Source organism: Lissotriton vulgaris, chromosome 4_1, assembly GCF_964263255.1.
Source record: "Lissotriton vulgaris chromosome 4_1, aLisVul1.2, whole genome shotgun sequence".
NCBI lineage: Eukaryota > Metazoa > Chordata > Amphibia > Caudata > Salamandridae > Lissotriton > Lissotriton vulgaris.
Window position 1 is genome coordinate 1,746,449,240 of NC_141691.1, and position 20,590 is coordinate 1,746,469,829.

Genomic DNA, 20,590 nt, shown 5'->3' on the forward strand with positions numbered 1-20,590 from the left:
GAGGCATGTGGGCTGCTGAATTCATATCTGTGCATAGATCGCCGCCTAGTGTTGGTCCGGATGATCGCACATTGTTGTCCTGGAAGAGTCTTCGAAGTATCACAAGATAGGTGGCTCCTCCCCTGGACTACAGTGCGCATGGGCACCGACTCCATCCCCAGATTTTTTTTTCCGCCAATGGGTTTGGATGCATATTTGTTAACTCAAGTTCAGAATCGATAAAAAACGTTCTTTTTGGCCAAAAGGCCTTTAGTATATCGTCGGTATTGTCTTGCGATCAGTGCCCAGTTCTGTTCCAGCTCAGTTCCCGAGCCGGACATCCAGAGGAGCCGCGTGGCTTTTCAGCACTGAAGGCCCGGTCGACGCCAGAGGCCTTATCGACGAACCATCATGGAACGGAGCCCGTTCAAGAGATGTCCCGTGTGCAACTCGAAATATCCTCACATCGACGTCCAACCGGTGTGCAACAAGTGCCTGTCGCCGGATCACGATGAAGCCAGCTGTATGGCTTGTTCTCGTTTCCGCTCCAAAAAGACGATTCGACTTCGACACGCAGCGCGCAAGGAAGCCCAGCAGACGGCACCTGACCCGGTGAACATCTTCGATGCCGAGGACGATGAGGGAGCAGAGCGGGAGGTTCAAGAGAACCTGTCTGATCCCGCAACGGAGATCGACTCCAGCTACGACGCTGATATTGAAATGGTCGATACTGAAGACGTCGTCGACGAGGTAGGAGACGACGATGGGGCCTTTGGAGCCATGGAAGATAGCTCAAGCGAGGAGCTAGGCCCGAACGTTGATACTGGGGCCGAGACACTTAATAAGGCTCAGGTTGAGGGATCGCCACATGGCCTTACCCAAGATCTTACACTGTGTTCTACAGCCTCGCCTTCGGGCCCGGCTTCGTACACTTGTAAGGAGCCACGGGTTGCAAAATCGAAACCGAAAGAGAAAGCTTCGGTGTCTACGCAACCAAAAGCACTAGAGTCGTAATCGAAACCGAAAGTGCGTATTGCTTTGGTCGGCTCGAAGTCCTCTGAACTATCGGCACCGACGAAGCATAAAGGTGTTATCGACCCGGTGAGGTCGCTAAAGGGTGTCGGCGCCGAAGACCGTCGACACAGACAAAGGACTCGGAGCTCAGAAGGTTCTCAATCCTATGCGTCAACCAGACAAGACTAAGAGCGGTACGAACCTCGAGTCCACGCCTGGCGGTGGCTCGAAGGAACCCGTCGAGTCGACGCAGCCGTCCGCCTCCTTCTCGAAGCAGGTGTCGGAATCGCTGAAGCGAATTAAGGAAAAGGCTTTGGCTGTCGGACCAAAGGATACTCCACCACCAAAGCCTGCCAGTAAACCTCAAAAATCGCCGGCGCCCATCCAGTTCACGCTGCCGCCGAAAGTGGTGCCTAAGGCCTTCGCCCCTAAGATGGACGTTGAAGCGTCCAAGAAGGTGTCCACGGGGCCAAAGCCCACAACCGCGGTACTGGTCACAAAGCATCGACAACCCTCGCTTGAAGAGCAGTCGGAACAATTCATCGATGCCGACACGGGTAGACTTTCAATTTACAAACGAAAGATCGCCCCGGAACAGCCTATGGAGTCATATAGAATCCCATTGAAAAAGAAGAAGGATTCCACTACAACACCCGTTCTTGTCGAACCTATATCTCCACGTGGCCAAGACACTGCTCCTGTTTCGCCCACTTACTCGGATGTGGAGATAGGGGAAGGTGACGATGAGGAGTACAGCTATCCTGTAGACACTGATCCAGAAGATCACAATGAACCCTGGGCGGATGCTGCTGACCCAGGGGATCCACACACTGCCCCGGACACTCATGTGTATGCTGTAAAAACATCGCCTACTGAAGACTCAGCGGCGTTTAATGCACTTATTGAAAGGGCAGCCAAAAATCATGATGTCCAGCTCCATGCTGACCCTATTGAAGTGGATTTTCTGTTTGACACCTTTTCCACCTCAGAGAGAACTGTCAAGACTCTGCCAATGCTAAAGGGTGTCTTAAAACATGCTGGGGACATATTTAAACAGCCCACAAGGGCCAGGGTGATAAACCCCAGAATTGAAAAGAAGTACAAACCGGCGCCTGGGGACCCTACCTACATTAAGGGACAGTTGCCGTTGGACTCTCTGGTTGTTTCCAATGCCTGGAAGAGGGCGAACTCGCAAACAACGGGTGATGCTCCTCCCCCAGATAAAGAATCTAAAGTGCTAGAAGCATTAGGGAAAAGGGTGGCAGCTCAAGCGGGCAATATCTAGCGCATTTCAAACACTCAGGCACTCTTAGCCAGATATGACAGGGCCCATTACGATACACTTGAGACCCTGTTACAACACTTGCCAGATGAATATAAGGAGGCAGCAGAGATGCTCATACAGGAAGGAAAGCTCATATCAAATGCTTCTATCAAGTGTGCACTGGACGCAGCAGACACGGCGGCCGGAGCCATTAACACAAGTCTGATGTTGAGGCGACATGCCTGGCTCAGAATCTCCGGGTTCAATCCAGAGATACAGACCACCATACTAAATCAGCCTGTAAACCCTGATCATTGATTTGGCCCAGAGGTGGACACCACCTTGGAAAAAATCAAAAAGGACACTGAAACTGCAAAGTCTATGGGGGCTCTCCAGTCGCAGCAGTTCAGGGGTGGTTCTTTTCGTCGCTCAAACAATAGAGGAGTTTCCAGAGGCCAGCTGTCCCAGCAAACACAGTACAATAAAGGTGGCGCGCAAACCACATACACCAAACAAAGTAGAGGTGGCTATCGTGGAAACAGCGCCAAGGGCAGAGGTCGTGGAAACAACATCTCCAGATCCTCCACCACTAACAAACAGTGACGCCTTGTCACTGCCCCCCGACCATACAACACCGGTCGGGGGAAGACTACAACAGTTCCTGCCGGTCTGGAAATCCATCACCACAGACAGGTGGGTCAGGAAGCTTATCCAGTACGGTTATTGTCTGGAGTTAACATCCACTCCACCCAACATACCCCCAAGACACCATCCTATGTCCACAGAGCATTTGCACTTATTGCAGCAGGAGGTACTCGTCATGCTGCATAAAGGAGCAATCGAACTCGTGCCTGTGGAAGAAAGAGGTACAGGAGTGTACTCACTGTACTTCTTAATCCCAAAAAAGGACGGGTCCCTCAGACCCATACTGGACCTCAGACCCCTAAACCAGTACATTCTATCAGAACACTTTCACATGCTAACACTGCAGCAGGTCCTACCGTTGCTCAGTCAGGGAGATGTCCTCGCAACATTAGATCTAAAGGATGCATATTTTCATATTCCACTACACCCGTCACACAGAAAATACCTCAGATTCACCATTCAGAATCAGCATTGCCAATTCAAGGTCCTCCCTTTCGGAGTGACGACGGCACCCAGGGTGTTTACAAAGTGCCTGGCGACAGTGGCTGCACACCTACGGAGACGGAATATTCACGTCTACCCTTATCTGGACGACTGGCTTATCCAAGCAAAGTCAACCAAGCAGTGTGCCACCCACATGTCCCACACCATTCACCTTCTTCACGATCTGGGATTCTCACTGAATTACCCAAAATCCAACCTTCAGCCCGCCCACGTACGACAGTATCTGGGCACAACAATAGACAATCTGGCAGCCAAAGCACAGCCAAATTCAGTGAGGATCAACGGCATTCAATTGCTGATACAAAAATTCAGACCGCAACACTCGCTTCCGGCACGAGTGTTCATGCAGTTGATAGGCATGATGGCCTCCTGCATCTTCATAGTCCCGCACGCGAGACTACATATGCGTCCGCTTCAGGAGTGCTTAGCACGTCAGTGGAATCAGGCTCACGGACAGTTGAAGGACCTAGTGTTGGTAACCAGTCGTGCATACGACTCTCTGCATTGGTGGAATCCACAAAACCTTTGCAGGGGACGACCGTTCCAGGATCCTGTGCCACAGATCATTCTGACAACGGACGCATCTCTCCAGGGATGGGGAGCTCATGTACTCCACTACACAGTGCAGGGACTATGGACAACGCAGCAAAAGAAGATGCACATCAACCTTCTAGAACTGATGGCTATCTTCATGGCAATGAAAGCATTCAAAGTACATCTGTGCAACAAGGTCGTGTTGATCCGGACGGACAACATGAGGGCCATGTACTTCATTCAGAAACAGGGAGGTACACACTCTCCACAGTTGTCTCATCTGGTTCAGAGCATGTGGAAGTGGGCCATTCAGAGGAACATCTTCCTCATGGCGGAACACCTCCCAGGCAAAGATAATCAGATGGCGGACCTGCTCAGCAGGTACAGCCACCAAATGCACGAGTGGGAGATACATCCATCAGTACTCCACCCGTACTTCCAGCAGTGGAGTCATCCAGAGATAGACCTGTTCACCACAAAGGAAAACGCCAAATGCCAAAGCTTTGCCGCCAGGTTCCCACACCCACAGTCGCAGGGCAATGCGATATGGATGAACTGGTCAGGCATATTTGCGTACGCTTTACCCCCAGCACCTCTAATATCGCTGGTGGCACGCAAGCTGAAGCAACACTCGATGACACTCATCCTGGTTGCTCCGACCTGGGCACGCCAACCATGGTACACCACGTTTCTAGAACTATCCGTGGTACCGCATCAAAGGCTACACCTCACACCCAGGCTTTTGACGTAGAGCCATGGCGACATTCAGCACCCAGATCCGCAACGGCTCAACCTGGCGATCTGGCTCCTGAGGTCTTAGAATTTGGCTACCTCAACTTGCCTCCCGACTGTATGGATATCATAAGAGAGGCAAGGAGGCCCACCACAGAGCATGCTATGCGGCGAAATGGAAGCGGTTTGTCATTTATAGTGCAGACCACAACATCAACCCGCTAGACGAGACTACTCACAACATCATTTGTTATCTGTTACATCTATACAAATGCAATCTGGCCTATGCTTCCATTCGCATACATTTGTCCGCGATAGCAGCTTATCTACAAAACAGGCAGCATCTCTCACTTTTCAGAGTGCCTGCCATCAAAGCCTTTCTGGAAGGACTCAAGCGAGTCATTCCTCCCCGGACACCACCGGCTCCTAAATGGAACCTAAATGTGGTCCTTACCAGACTGATGGGTCCACCTTTTGAGCCTCTACATTCATGCGAGATTCAGTTCTTAACATGGAAAGTGGCTTTCCTGATAGCGATTACATCGCTGCGACGCGTTAGTGAACTCCAGGCACTAACTATCCAAGAGCCATTCATACAAATTCACTCCAACAGGGTGGTGCTTCGCACTAACCCTAGGTTTCTTCCTAAGGTGGTTTCACAGTTCCATATCAATCAGATTATAGAACTGCCTGTGTTCTTCCAAAATCCTGAGTCAGTGGCGGAGAGAATGCTTCACACACTAGACGTCAAGAGAGCTTTAATGTACTACATTGATAGGACCAAAGATTTTCGGAAAACAAAACAACTATGTGTTGCCTTTTCGCCACAACACAAAGGCAACCCCATTTCCAAAGCAGGTATAGCCAGGTGGATCGTTAAGTGCATTCAAATTTGCTATCAAAAAGCCAAGCGCACTTTAACGGTCCCCCCACGAGCCCACTCCACCCGAAAGTTGGGGGCCTTCTTGGCTTTCCTTGGAAATATTCCTTTAGAAGACATATGTAGAGCAGCCACATGGTCTACCACACACACATTTACAAAACACTACTGTGTAGATGTGCACTCCAAACAGCAGGCAGCTGTAGGGCAGGCTGTTCTAAAAACACTTTTTCAAACTGCTGCAGCTAGCACAGGCGGCCGCCGCTAATGGAGGGACTGCTATGTATTCTATGCACAGATATGAATTCAGCAGCCCACATGCCTCGAACCGAATATGCTACTTACCAGTATGCATCTGTTCTTGGCATGTAGGGCTGCTGACATTCATATCGCCGGCCCTCCTCCCCGGCGCCTGTAGCGGCTGCAGCACTCAGAATCACTCTTAGCATGGTCATCACTCACGGTGTTACACTCCATCTTTGCCACAATGGCTAAAAACAATCTGGGGATGGAGTCGATGCCCATGCGCACTGTAGTCCAGGGGAGGAGCCACCTATCTCGTGATACTTCGAAGACTCTTCCAGGACAACAATGTGCGATCATCCGGACCCAACACTAGGCGGCGATCTATGCACAGATATGAATGTCAGCAGCCCTACATGCCAAGAACAGATGCATACTGGTAAGTAGCATATTCGTCATGACAGGTGCTCCAGGCAAAAGAGTGCTCTGCAGAGCTTTTGCTTCCCTTCAGTGAGGCTCTCAGCAATGTCCTTCTGGGTGTCTGGTCTAAATCCTGCCCCGTGACTCCCTTGCACTGCAAGGTATTCCCATCTACACTGGCCCGCCCTAGGAAACCCAGCGTTCCTCTCCCAGTATCTATCCCAGAAGAGCCTGGTGGTACAGCCCTTCACGGCCAAAGTCAACCCAAACTATGTTCCCTTCTGTCCCACTGGGTAGGGAATCCAAGAGGCTGGCTACTTTTGGAAAGAACATTTTCTCTTCCACCAGCTTAGCCTTGTAGTCTGTGAACACAGCTTGTCTCTGGTGATGCTCCCATGCATTGTGAAACTGTTGTGCAGCTGCTACCCATGCTCCCTGAAAAGGGCCACACCATCCCCAACGAGCCTTTATGTACGGTTGGGACGCAGTGAAGTTTGCCATCAGGTTGGACTGGACACCATGGACAACTTAGACAGGGCCATGGCTTTTATGGTGGAACTTCACCCGCCATGCCTGGTTGCGAACAAATTGGTTTTCGGGGGATGTACAAGCTTCACTCACTGACATGCCATACAATGGCTCCTGCCTGTTTGGCAACAAAACCAATACGGCACTTGTGCGGTTTTTGGAGCGTCAAGTCACCACCAGGTCCCTGGGCTTTTCCTTAACTTGCTGCTCATAGCATCAGTCATTTTGCACCTTCAGAGTCTGTGGTCGGGGCACCTATGAGCGTCCACATGGAACTCAGGACTCCTGTACGCCTTTCTGCCAATAACACTCCTGCTCCAGTTCTCAAGAAGATCAGGACCGACCTGGCAAAGTCATCCTAGTGGCTCCAGTTTGGGTACAGAGAGAATGGAATCCCGAACTCCTGAGCATGAGGCTGGCCCTTCAGGGGGAATTCCTGTTGAAATAACATCATTCATGCATTGAGATTGAGCTGTGACAGTTGAGAGTTTTTAAACTTCCTCCTGAGGTATGTGATGTCTATTTGGCAGATAGGCATTCTTCCACTAACATTGTATACGCCTGCCATTGGTATAAGTTTGTGGCTTGGTGTTCCTCATGTCAGGTGGATCCCCTTTCTGCAACGCTGTGAGAGGTGCTGCTATTCATATTATCTTTAGTCTGGCAAGGCCTTGCCCTGGGCACTCTTAGGGGTTATTTGTCGGCCATTTTGGCTTTCCTGCGGTTGCTGAACCAACCTTCCCTGTTCAAATCACCAGTTGTTTCCTGAGAGGTTTACAAAATGTGTTCTGTGATGCTTCAATGGGACCTTAATCTGGTCCTCATATTTCTCATGTGTTCTCACTTTGAGCTCTTACACAGCTGTACTATGTGGCTCTTGACCATCAAGATGGACTTCCTAGTGGCCATTACATTGGCTAGGAGGGTCAGTCAGCTTTAAGCTCTCTAACTTCACCCCCATTCACCAGCTTTTCCCCCAACAAACTGGTCTTTCGAATGTGTTCCTTTTTCCTTCCATAGATCTAATGTTCAACTCTTCCATTCCTGAAGTTTGTAGGTCCTCCGCCAAAATTAGCCCAATCGGCTGGTCCACCTTATTTTGGCGGTGAATTTGTGCTTGCGTCTGCAGCCTTCCTGTATACGCCAATGCATTTTCCGGCGAGATAAGTGCTTGGTCTTGTGAGTCTTTGAATGGCTTTGGAAACTTCTCCTTGAGGCTACTCACATCAATCGCCTTAAGTTGGCCCCGGTTAGATTTAGGATCTTTCAATGGAGAAGAGTGGCCAGAAATTAAGTTCATATCGGGGAAGTCCGTCTTATCACAAGGCCTTGCTACAGCTGAATCAATTTTACAGTCAGGAACTTCACAAAGCTGAGCACTATTTAAACACAGTGACGTTAGCGAAGAAGAAGATAATAATCTGCAATCAACACTAGAGTTGCCATTCTTAATTTGATTTCTATTTTGCTTTTGAGTGTGATGATACTTAAAAAAGAAACTCTTAATTGTCGGTTGAGCGTCGCTATTGGATATCTTCTGAATCTTCCCAGGCGCTATAGGAGATGAAGCCTGTGAGAAGTTGGCCTGATATGTAGTGTTTCCAATTCTGGAACCACTTGGTATCAGTCCAAACAAACCCCAAAGATGTCTGGTTGTAAGTCAACCTTGTTAGACAAGCTATCCTAGTGGTAGCATGGACTAAGCAGCCTTAAAGGCTTAACTTAAGAGGTCGTGTTAAGCGAGCTGTTTTACCACATACAATCCTGTAATCAAATGAAAGGACACCACACAAGTATATATTATAAAAATATATGTATTTATTTCTAAATTACTCCCCAGTACTCTTTATGAGGAAAGGGGCACAAGTGTTAAATCAAAAGCACAGTATGACATATAAAGTTGCACAATTTTGGATAAGGGCCGGTGGCCACTTAAACCATATACTAAAAAAGTGGTATAAGAGATACCAATCGAACAGTGGTTAGGCCTAGGGCCTAGAGATTCGCTGGGAGCAGTCAGGACTAGCAATGCTGAAGTCGGGAGTAGCCCACAGGAGACGGGTGCAGCACGGAAAGTGCGGCTCGCACCAATGCAATGTCAATGGTGCGTAAAAGTTACATAAAGTGAGTTAAAAGATACTTCCGCTGAACCTAGAGGAACAAAACTTTAGACACAGACCCTAGAGGTGTGTACCAGTGTATGTACACCGGCGTTGCAATGTTACCTCACCCACAGGCCGAGGGTGCACAGGGTCGAAGTGGCGTCGGGTTTTGACACGCAGGCTCTTGGTGCTTGAAGCTGTTGCAGCTGCAGGCGATGTGAAGCAGAAGTGTCCGGTGCGATCCAAGGGTGGATCGAAGTAGAAAAGTACCTGAAAGCAGAGGGGACAGAGTCTGGGTCACTCAGCAGTGACCAGGGTGGAACCAGGACGGAACCAGGCAATGTCGGGCGCAGTCAGGTGGTTGTCGATAGGCTTCTCTCCGCTGTCACGTGGGCTCTGGGGCATCTGCGACGTCCAGGAGCAGGTCACGATCTGTCCCACGTAGGCTCTCGCCGTCAGCACCGTCGGCTTCAAGATTGCAGCAAACAGCACTTGGCAAAAGCAATCCACGCGGAACCGGGAGATTGCTTATCACTCGAACCAGGAGGGTCAGAGTGGGGGCTCCTTTTCACAGGAGCTGGTGCAGATCTGGAGCAACCAGAAAAGCAAGTTGTATTTCGGTTTTCGTCGGCACAGGGGCCACAAGCCAGCTGGCAAGTGACCGGGCCAACGCGTCGAGCCGCCACAAGCAGAAGGGCCCCACGCAGCACTCGTTGAGTGTGGAGGGGGTAGCTTTGGTGCAAGTGTAGCTCGGGGTGGGGGCTTCTCAAACCCCGGTGCACAGCTTCGAGGATCACTCGTGGGCTGCACGGTCAGCGTCTCGTGGCCTTTTCAAGCTGGCGTGCCCCACGCTACCGGTCGCCTCCACTGGTCTCAGCTCTGCAGGGACTGTGGATCGGGCAGGGAGAAGGCAGGCAAGCTTGATCTCGTCGATCTCTGTCGCTCGAGTTCCGGCGGGAACTGCAACAAAGCAAGGGTCGAGGGCTGGATGGTGCCTGTTTGCACAGGGTGGTCACTCCTTGACCACAAGGGAGATTCTTCAGTCTTCTGCGTTGAGTAGAAAGTCGAAGGGTCCAGAATTCGTTTCTTATGTTTCTTCAGGATGATCTGAGTTGCATTGGCACTGCTCCCACTCTTATTCGAATCTGGTGGGCTGGACATCCTGCTAGGTCCCCTCCTATGGGTGGGACCCAGGAAGGGGGTGGTTACACCCCTTTCCTTTGATCCAGGCCGCGCTGGGACAGGGGCTGGGAGGCCCCAGAACCAGTTTGGCCGGATTATGCAAGGGGCAGCCTTGTGCTCCCCAGGCAGTGTCTGGTTTCTTTGAAACCTCCCTACTACAATCAACTATCTCCTGTCTGGGGTGGTTTGACACCGCCCTGCGACAGGAAACTCTTTGTCCAGGCCACCATATGCTGAGTTTCGGTCAGCAGCAGGGGGCCAGACCCGTGTCTGTGGCAGAGGCATCCATTTTGTGGATCTGAGGCTCATTTTAAATCAACCGCGTTTCAGTAAAGTAACATGTCTTATCCCTCTAGAAGGGTGGAATGCTACCCCCGTCGCCAGAACTGGCGAGGGGGTAGTATTCCAATTCGTATGACACCTTACACGACATGTTTTGATAAAGCCAAACCAAAGTTGCTATATAACCGCGAGGATTATAAGGCGCTTAAGAGTATATGGTATGGCATTATCCCGGATCAGCTTAGGGAGTTGTTCCCGACAGCTGCAGACAGGCTCAGCTCATGCCAGAGCTCCATCTCACATAAAACCACGCACTCTGCCTCCAGGATTGATGAGGCCTTCCATAGGAGTGGCTTACAGGCTATATATGTGTCCAGATATAGGTTTAGATATAGGTATACTATATCTAAGCAAGGGGTGATTACACCCACTTGCCCCAGCTGAGTTATCAGCCAGTTGTGTCAATTTAAGAACCAGCCAGGGGTGGCAAAAGCTATGCTTCAGCCCCTGGTAGGCCTTGGTGGTACCTATGCCCTGAGCACCTATAGTGCAGAGTACAGGGGCTGACAAGGAGTCCATTTCCAATTGTGGTATGTACCTATAGCACATGTATTATAAATTTAGAGAGAGAACAGCAGGCTGGGGGTCTGATTAGCAGGCCCACAGCCTCAGTAAGTCGAAAACCAGTGAAGCAAAAAGCAAAAATTGGGGTGACCATAGGATAGCAGACCCTACTCTCCTACAAAGCCGATGAACTCGACTCGGCTGGCTCCGTCAGGCAGTCCCTTGATAAAGTGACCCCCTCATTGTTTTCCTCTGTCTTCAACTGTGACCCTGCTTCAGTTGATGTTTCATGCCTCTGGCGTTGTTTTAATTTCGGCAGAGCGCCATGTTGACGACCGGATCTCATCATCAACCGGCACCTAAATAGGGCAGCAAGATTGGGGGTAAGTACGGCCTACTGGGCCTCTCTCTGTGCCTCTCTCTCTCTAACTATAGCCTCGCTATTCTGCCGGAACAACCCCACTTATCGATTTTATGATTGGTCTGGCTTGGCTACGGCTACGGACAGAGAAGGGTTGGGAGGGGGTAGGGAGGGGGTACGGGCTACTTGCGGTCCTCTGCGGTCTTCTTGCGGTCTTCTCACACACACTGCCCGTGACCGCGTCCACAGCCCACAACCGTTACTCTGCTCCTCCTCCGCTGCACTTGTATCGAGACTCCTCCCTTGCTCTCAGTCCAGCACGAGTTTGCCTTAGATGTAGTTATTGTAGTTATTAACAGCACCACAGTCCTGATATTAAACGCCAACCCAATGCGGCGGGGATTGCAATGATCATTTGCCTCCCTGATAGTACAGGTTGTTTGTCAAAATTTTTGTCAGGTTCACCCCATTTTGAAGTTGCCTGCTTATTTTGTTTGCTTATTTAGCACTGCTTCAGGCAACCACTGAGGTCACTGGCCCAGACCAGTCACCTGTCTGCAGTTTGCTCTTTGGACTTTTGCTCTTTGCACTGTCTCCAAAAGGCTTGTCTCCAAAAGGCCAAGTGTAGCTGCACTAGTGGGGGCCCAGGCTTCCTCCTTTTTAGGGCCTCCGTGTGCTACCGGACAATACACTCCCCACGCACCCTGTGGACTGGCTGCACACCTGCACACCTCAGAGACCACAGCCACCTGCGCTGTATGCTGGAGGGTGGACTGTAGGCTGTAAATTGTTGCAGCCGCCCAATGCCGCCCCGAAAACTCCAAGGACGAAACAGGGGTGGCCATGAATGTCCAAACTCACCCCTCACCGCCACTCACTGGCCGCTGGTCCTTTGTTTCGGCTGGGCCCTCCCCGCGGCATGCTCCTCGAAGCTGTGGGCCAAAGCTGCGGCAATAACAATGCAGGGACAAGGGAGCCGCGAGGTAGCGTGTTCAGCGTTCGGTGTCTTCCGCGCTCAGCAGCGGTCGGCGTGAAAACACGGAGTGTGATCCAGGCAGGAGCTAAGCATCAGATATCCACTTCAGCCATTCTATTAGAGCGGCTGACACCTCAGGTCCCAAGATATCTTAGTAATAATATCTCTCTGGACATAACATCTTCGGTAAATTAACCTTGTGCGTATCACATTATCATTGGCTCTGAATTAAGATAATGTATTTGTATTTTATTAATTGATTATAGTTTTTTGACGTAGCAATGCTCAGCCCTAAAAGGGGTGTCAGAACGCTTTACATGTAATGCTGTCTCAGAGAAGGTTGCATTTCAGAAAGGGCAGGTTGGAAACGATTAAGCAAGGATTACACTTAACAATGACAGGTTGTAAGTAAATGTATTATATGTAATTAAATGTATTTATTTATATATAGTTTTATATTGCCTAAACAAGGTAAATTAATTGACGTACACAATAGCTTTTCAAGATGGTATTCATAATAATAAACATTAGTGATTATGTGTGTTAATGGGCTGGGACTTGAAACATTTCAGATTCCCATGCCATGTTACCTTTAGGCAATTGGACAAAATAGATATGAACATTCTGTACACTCTAGCCGCTTAGGTCAAGTTTCACAAAGCTTTTTTCTGTGAGTAGTTGTCTCTTATCTCTAATTTAGGTGTGATTACTCTTGAATTTCGAGCCATAGAAACCAATTGCTCATGAAATAATATTTAGTGAGCTGGCTCTTTATTTGGTACACAGAAGACAGCAGAAAAACGAACAGAAAAGGCAAGTCATAGCAGAAAAATGAGCAGAAAGGGAGAACAGGGTAGAAGAAGACAGAAAATTTAGCAGAAAGGCAAAATAGAGATCAGAAAAAAGAGCAGGAAAGGCAAAACAATAGAAGAGGGCAAAACAGAGGGCAGACAAACTAGCAGAAAAGGCAAAACAGAGCAGAAGAGGGTGAAACTGAGGGCAGAGAAATGAGTATAAAAAGCAAAACAGGGGGCACACAATTAAGCAGGAAAGGCTAAACAGAGGGCAGAAAAACTAGCAGTAAACGCAAAACAGAGAAAGAAACGAGCAGGGTGGTCACAAACAGAGGGCAGCGAGAAGACAAGCAGCGGAGAGTAGTGAACTGTGGGCAAGCTGGACAGGAGAACTGTCGTTGGGGGAGCTGGCATGAGGACCTTCACAATGGAGTTGTGCTGCAGCCTCCATTAAGTGAGTCCTGGGGAAGGGTGGGGCGCTGGGTGGGTGGAGGAAGTAAATGGCGAGAAGAGGGAAGAAATGAGCAGACAAAGCAAGACAGAGCAGAAGAGGGCTGAAAAACGAGCAGAAAGGCAAAATAGAGGGCAGAGAAAGAAGCAGAAAAGTTAAAACTGAGAGCAGAAAACAGAGCAAAAACGGCAGAACAGAGGGCAGAAAAATGAACTGAAAAGGCAAAATGAAAGGCAGGCAAGCAAGCAGAATACACAAAACAGCAAGAAAAGAGCAAAGGAGTCACAGACAAAGGGCAACTTGTAGACAGGTAGCGGACTGCAGGCAAGCTGGACAGGAGAACTGTCGCAGGGGGAGCTGGCATGAGGACCTGCTCTAGGCAAGCAGTGGAAGTACACTGTGCAAATAAAGCAGGATTTAGGCCAAGCTCTAGTATAGAGACAAATGCACAAGAGGAAGTGAAACCAGCACTTGCTGACTAAAGTGAAGCTAAGAAATTAGAGTGACGATTAAGCCAACCGGTTGTAAGCAATGGGCAGGTTCCAAGTCCCCTGTAAGCAGGGCAGGACTGGCCATAGCAGGCACCAGACAATCCCCCGGTGCGCTGCACAGGTGGGGGCCGGTTTTTGGTCCCTGGAGGCCGTTTTTGTTACAGGGCCGTTTTTGCAGCATAGGTGCAAAATCGGCCCTGTACCAAAAGAGCTCAGCGGCACCTCCAACCCCCCCGGTTGTGGTTCCCAGTCCGGCCCTGTCTGTAAGTAAAGAACATGTCTCGCAAGCAAGTATAGGACGAGGGAGGGACTGAGGGAGCAAACTGTCAGATGCCATAGTGCCCACCAAACATACGAAAGATCATAAAATAACTGACTATGCCCCAAAACATTTAAGGGCACTAGGGGTGAAGACAGGAGAGGGCAGGAAAAACTCCTACCTGATGGGAAACAGCTTGTACCACTCTGCCTTTAACATGGAGGATCTTTACTATGCAGTCTTTACCATGCAGTTAAGTACCACACACATAAGTATTTCTCCCTTTACCTTGCAAGTACGTACATATTTGTTTATAAAATACTTTTTATGTTATTTTTTTAAAAAGGTGATTTTAGTGTAATGAGATGGGTAGAGGTAAATGGAAGTAAGGATGATTAAGGGTTTACGGTGAGTAGAGAGGTAAAGGGAGATATGGGTGAGTTTAGGATAAAGGGGTGGGTTAGATGTAAAGGGAGGAAAAGGTGAATTTAGGATTCTGGGTGGGTAAAGATAAAGGGATTTAAGGGTGAATTTAGGTTTCAGCAGTTGGTAGAGGTAAAGGAAGGTAAGGGTGGGATTTTATCATTTAAGGATGGGTAAAGGCAAATGGAGGTAAGGGTGATTTTAGAGTTCAGAGATAGGTAGAGGTAAATGGAGGTGAAGGTGATTTTATGGTTATGGGGTGGGCAGAGCTAAACTGAGGTAAGGGTGATTTTAAGATGCAGGGGTGGTAAGAGACAAAGGGAGGTATGGGTTAGATTGAGGGATGGGTAGAGATAAATAGAGGTTTGGGTAATTTTAGGGTTCAGGGAAGGGTAGAGGTAAAGAGAGGTAAGCTTGATTTTAGTATTAAGGGTTTGGATATAGGTAAAGCTTGTTTTAGGGTTCAGGGGTGGAAAGAGGTAAAGGAAGGTAAAGTGAAATTAGCATTCAGGTGTGAGTATAGTTAAAGTGAGGAAAGAGTGATTTTAGGGTTCGGTGCGCGCTGGGGAAAGGGAGTTAAGAGTAATTTTAGGGTTCTATATGGGTAGAGTTAAAGGTGTTTAGGGTTGTTTTAGGGTTCAGGGGTGGGTAGAGTTGATGAGAGGGAAGGGTGATTTTAGGATTCAGGAATGGCTAGAGCTAATGGAAGGTAAGGGTAATTTTAGGGTTCGGTGGGTAGAGGTTAAGGGAGGTCAGGGTGATTTCATGGTTCAGAATAGGTTGATGTAAAAGGAAGGTGTGGGTGGTTTTAGGGTTCTGTGGGTAGAGGTGAGGGGTTTAGGCTGGGTAGAGGTAAGGGTAATTTTAGGGTTTGGAGTGGGTAGACTTAAAGGGAGGTAAGGGTGAATTTAGGGTTCAGAGATAGCTAGAGGTAAAGGGAAGTAAGCGTGATTTTAAGATTTTGGGGTTGGGAGAAGCAAGGGAGTTAAGAGTGAAAGATAATCCTTTTGAAAACACCATGTTTGATGAGGAGTAAAATAGCTTCTAAATTATAAAATGAAGTAACCAACAAATAAGTAAAAAAGTAAAATCCAGAAAAACACATACTGTATAGTAGCAGTTTTAAACGAAGGGCGAATGCTTAGGAGCAGCCGTGCAGGTAAGCGCAGGGGATGTGAGGGAGGGGAGTCGACAGACGACAACGAGGGAAAATAACATTAAAAAAAAAAACGTATCTTGTGCTCACCGCAACTCCGACTCGGCGATGCAGTGAGCACAAAGTAAGTGGTTTTCCTTTTTTTAAAGTTATTTTTCCTCGTTGTCGTCTGTCGAATCCCCCCCACCCCGCCTCACCGCACTTACCTGCACCGGTTGCTCCTGAGCATGCGTCCTCAATCAAAGCGTTAGGTGTCCAAAATTTATGTTTCAGGTATTGGTCATATCCGACAAAGTTTTGTTATTGCTAGCTGTTTGCATTCACTCTTTTGTAAATACCTGTAACCACAAGCCTCCACTACGATGGTTTCACTTTGTCTTGCACGCAGAAGCAAAAACAAAAAAAAATGTAAGTACCACAATCCGAGTACAAGCGGTGTGGAAGAACACTAATCAAGAAATCAATCAGTACTTGGTCCATGCTCCAGGGAAGTAAAGAACACGTAGAGACAAAGTGAAGTTCAAGTATGCTGATTTGCTTCCACCAATGAAAAGGAAGAAAAAAAGAGTGACAATGAAGCCAACCAGTGACAATTAATTGGTGGGCTAAAAGCCCCTTTACAGAGTTTTGTTTTTTTAAGATACAACAGATCATTGCTAGCAACAGAGTATGCCCTTCATCAGGCAGGACCTAAAAATAGGACATTTTTGATGGAATGAAAGTCAACTAATTTGGTGAACACAATGTAGACAAAATGCGAACAGTTCTTTTGTTTAGCTAAGTTTGAAGGAGTTCAGATTTGGGTTTAAATGACCTACAATAGCTTGTAGGCCCGTAAAGTATCTTCTACCGTCTGAACATTCATAACAAGTTGAAAATTGGACAAGAGTCTGAAAGGTGGTTTATAAGTGTAGTATAAAAATAATGAAAGTAGTGTTAAAGAGAGAACCAAAACACAATTTAGAATGTGGTCATAACGGCAAAGATATCACAGAGTCTCCGCGATTATATGAATTTAACGTGCCAGGAAAAGTTAAGTAGGAGCTGGGCTTTGGTACATTCTGTGCACTCAATTACCTACCTCGAACTGAACCTTACTAAGCTGTCTAGCTAGAACCAAGCACTAGCATCTCTTACACCATAGTAGAAGAGAAATGGTGTAGTGAAAAATGGTGTATATAAAACAGCGATCCGTAAAGTGTTTTTATCTCATCTTTGTTAGTAGCTGTCTTTTATTTAGCATCCTTCACTTTTTTGATAGACCACAATGGAATGTGCTCAAGTTTGTTCATCCAGGAGCCCCGATCTCACCAGCTGGGAACTGTGTTACTTTTACATGAGTCGCTACAGCACATAAAAAAAAATAACTGTGGTGGTTTCAACGCATGAGTACTTATCATGTATTTAAACAATTAAGTAAATTGACTACTAGCCCCTGTCAGCGTAATTGCTTTTCTGTTGTAATTGATTACTAATTTCACCCGTAATCTAATCAGTAATCACTAAATGCACAAAGTGTAATGACCGTTTGCTTTTATCAAAGTTATAAATCCGAAAAGTGCTCTGTATCCCTAATGTACAGTGGGAATTTCTAAGTAAAATTTCCTTGCATTAGTATTGCATTATTTTGTAATCCCACAAGAACTGTACGTTTTCTTTTCAACGTTTACCAGATATTTACTTTGAAGTCAGCAATTTGAGTTCTTTATACTTCCAAACAAGGTAGGAATGTTTCATTCAGAGTTGAATGGATTTAGCGGCTCATTGACGCAACACGGCAAAGGAGCACCGTGCCGTCGTGTTTAGTTAAGAAAGTGGGGTACTGGGAACCAGATTTCTTTATGGAGCGATCTGCGATTTTCAGAATCACAACCACGTGTAAAAATACCGCGGGAAGTAAATATTAGTTTGAAGTGTGAAGCGGATGGGATTCATTTCAGCTCTTTGTGACTGTGTTAATTCAGCTTAATCGGCGCCTTAGTGGGAGCCGCTGGAGTAATCCGAGTTTGACTCTCAATTTTCAGTCTGTGACTCTTATCCGGTAGGCGGGCGGACAGACAGACCGAGACCCCCATTCTAATCCAGCGCCACACTTAGAGGGATTGTTGCACAACAAACAGAACTCAAAATCAGATTTTTCCACACATTCGCTGTTGTTGAGTTAGCGTGTCTTTGCAAAACGATGTCTTTGATAATAATTAAAGAACATCAGAACAGGAATGCACACATACTCCTGTACCGAAGAGCCCGAAAGTTTTTAACCTCTGTTGGAACTGCCCTTCAAAAACGCCATGCCTCTATTCTGGCGTTTCCAAGGGGGAGCCATCCACCAAATACATGCATGGTTGTCTTAGTAGTTGGGTCTGGGGGCCCTGAGTCGGATATACTATCTCTTAACGTGTTTCGCATTATGAGCTCTGAATTAAAGACAAAACAGCGACCTTTGAGACTGAGATACACATCTGGTGGCTGAATTTAAAAATGTCAAAACCAAATAACATGGAATAATTACCGCATTCTGTGTTTTTACAAATTGTGTAATCCTAGGCACATACTTTATTTCAAAGAGGCTCAGTTTTCTTGATTAACACATAGGAGCGCGCTTTCAAAATATATGAATTCAGGACAAGCATCTCTTAGATTTGATTTAGCAGACTAATGTTGCTCCATCCATCTATAATGAAAATGTCGGACACATTTAGAGCCTGATTCACAAAAGTAAACTTACACTTCTGTGTACATTTACTATTTTTTGGTATTCCCCTAGGTAAGCTTGCACCAAAAGTAAAGTTAGACTTTTGGTCTAAATTTACCTTTGGTCTAAGTTTACCTTTGTGAATGCCGAAAAGTAGTAAACTTTCACAAAGGGTAAGTTTACCTTTGTAAATCGGATCCTTAGTGGGTTCAGGACTCCTGATTTGTCTCCTAGATACTAACAGCATTGTTGTTGATGGGACAAGCCATGCGTATTTCTGAAAACTATCATGAATCGCTTCGACACCATGTCAGGGGTAGTAAGCGCTATGTAAATTCAATTACAATACAGTGTTTAATAAATGTCTGTCTAGGCAGTGATATAATATGATGTACTTTGGCAAAATGATTCAGCATGTTAAAGGAATACACATTTTTGAATTTTAAAGAGATTGTATTATTTTTACATTATGCAATTTCATGGCTCGGCTCATGAATGGACTCCTATAGCCAACCCAGACCCATGACTCAGCGCTAGCTTGACCTGTCCTATTATTTGCATCTGTGCCTGCCTTTATTTGCAACTCGGGCTTACTACATGGGACCATCAGCCACTTAATACATTGATTTGTAAAAGGTGAGGGTTAGAAACATGAAGCTCTACCCTCATGCACTGACTGGACAACTATAACCGCAAGGCGTCTTGTAGCAGAAACCAAGAAGAGTGAGTACACTAAAAATACATTTAAAATAAGTGATACTATGGCAGGGACTCGAGGCTATTGTATTGTATCTGACCATAGTCATGAGTACCATGAAGAACTACCAGGCCCAGGGTGGGACAGACTGAGGCATAGCTTCAGTGGGAATTTTTGGGGCGTGACACGCCTCAAATGCATTCTTCATTTGGTAGTTAGGTCTCATTTCACTAAGAGGTTTAACTTGCTCATTTTTTGTATAGGATCTTAAATATATATAGCGGCTGCTTTACCAAATAAGTAGGAAATTTGCACCCCTTAAATACTCATTGAATGGGTGCCAATTTACTACTCCTTGGAATTCACAATCATTCTCAGTAGTAGACTGAGAAAGCTTTGCCAGTCTCAGGTTTCCAAGCACACTACTGGCAATCAACACTACTGGCAATCAATCACCCAAAATGTGATAGGTTGAATGCTTGCAAATAGTCTAACCAAATCACAATGAGAGGCTGCAGTTTGGTTTATATCACCCCAACAAATGTAAACACCTGATGATCGATTTCCTCTGTTAACCTCTTAAGCGCTGCGCCTATACCAGCGGCCGACGGCACCACTACCTCGGGAGTGCTGCCGTCGGCCGTTGGACGTTCCATCTGCACCTGCGCAATGGAACGTTCAGCACTGGAGCTGGACGTTCCAAAGCAGCTAAGGTGTTAGTTTTGTACCTATCAGTACTGTTCCTCACCACCCATATATGTTTTTAGCTGGCTACTCTGACACCTATCGCAGCTTGAAACATAAATGCCTGCCTGGTTGTCCCCTTCCTTTTGACATAGAGCTACATACCTGCCATTGCATACGTGTCCCCCCTCCCCAACTCCTATACATGTTTCTATGCTGTCCGTGCAGGGCACATGCCATGTCTGTAGAAATTATGTGTTACCATGTGAGTGTTTGAGAGGGAGTATTCCTAAAATACAACACATTTTAACAAGGGTCAGAAGAGAATTGGATGCCTTAGGGGGCAAGAACTGAGAAGATACACCCTAAGGCTTGCTTGCATGTTATTTAGCAGTTGTGAGTGTGAAAAGCTGCTGCTTTGGAAAAACTTGGTGTGAGCGCCTGGTTGCGGATCCCAGAGCAGTCAGAGCTCAATTCAACCGTAATAACTGGAGCCTTTTACCACTGGTGTTCTGGGGCTGCATGACTATTGGACCATTGCCCAAACTGGATACTCAAGTACTCTCTTTAGCACACCAGTCTCTCAGTATATGAGCCAGAGCTGTCCAAGCTTACTCAAGAAGGTGATTTAACTTTAGACATTCAAAATTCAGTGTGGCCCTTTTATAACTCTTAACAACTGATTATACAGTTAGTGCTTTACTTGAGTAAGGTGAAATACTTCAATACA

The 20,590-nt window shown here is 47.1% G+C and overlaps 1 protein-coding gene and 1 pseudogene across 1 annotated transcript in view; both read left to right on the forward strand.

The window, feature by feature from the left end:
- The window catches only part of VPS13B (vacuolar protein sorting 13 homolog B), a 2,999,480-nt gene that overhangs the window by 862,901 nt on the left and 2,115,989 nt on the right, over positions 1-20,590 (forward strand). The gene's annotated exons all lie outside the window — the stretch shown is intronic.
- LOC147724498 (uncharacterized) lies at positions 1,427-7,105 on the forward strand (annotated as a pseudogene).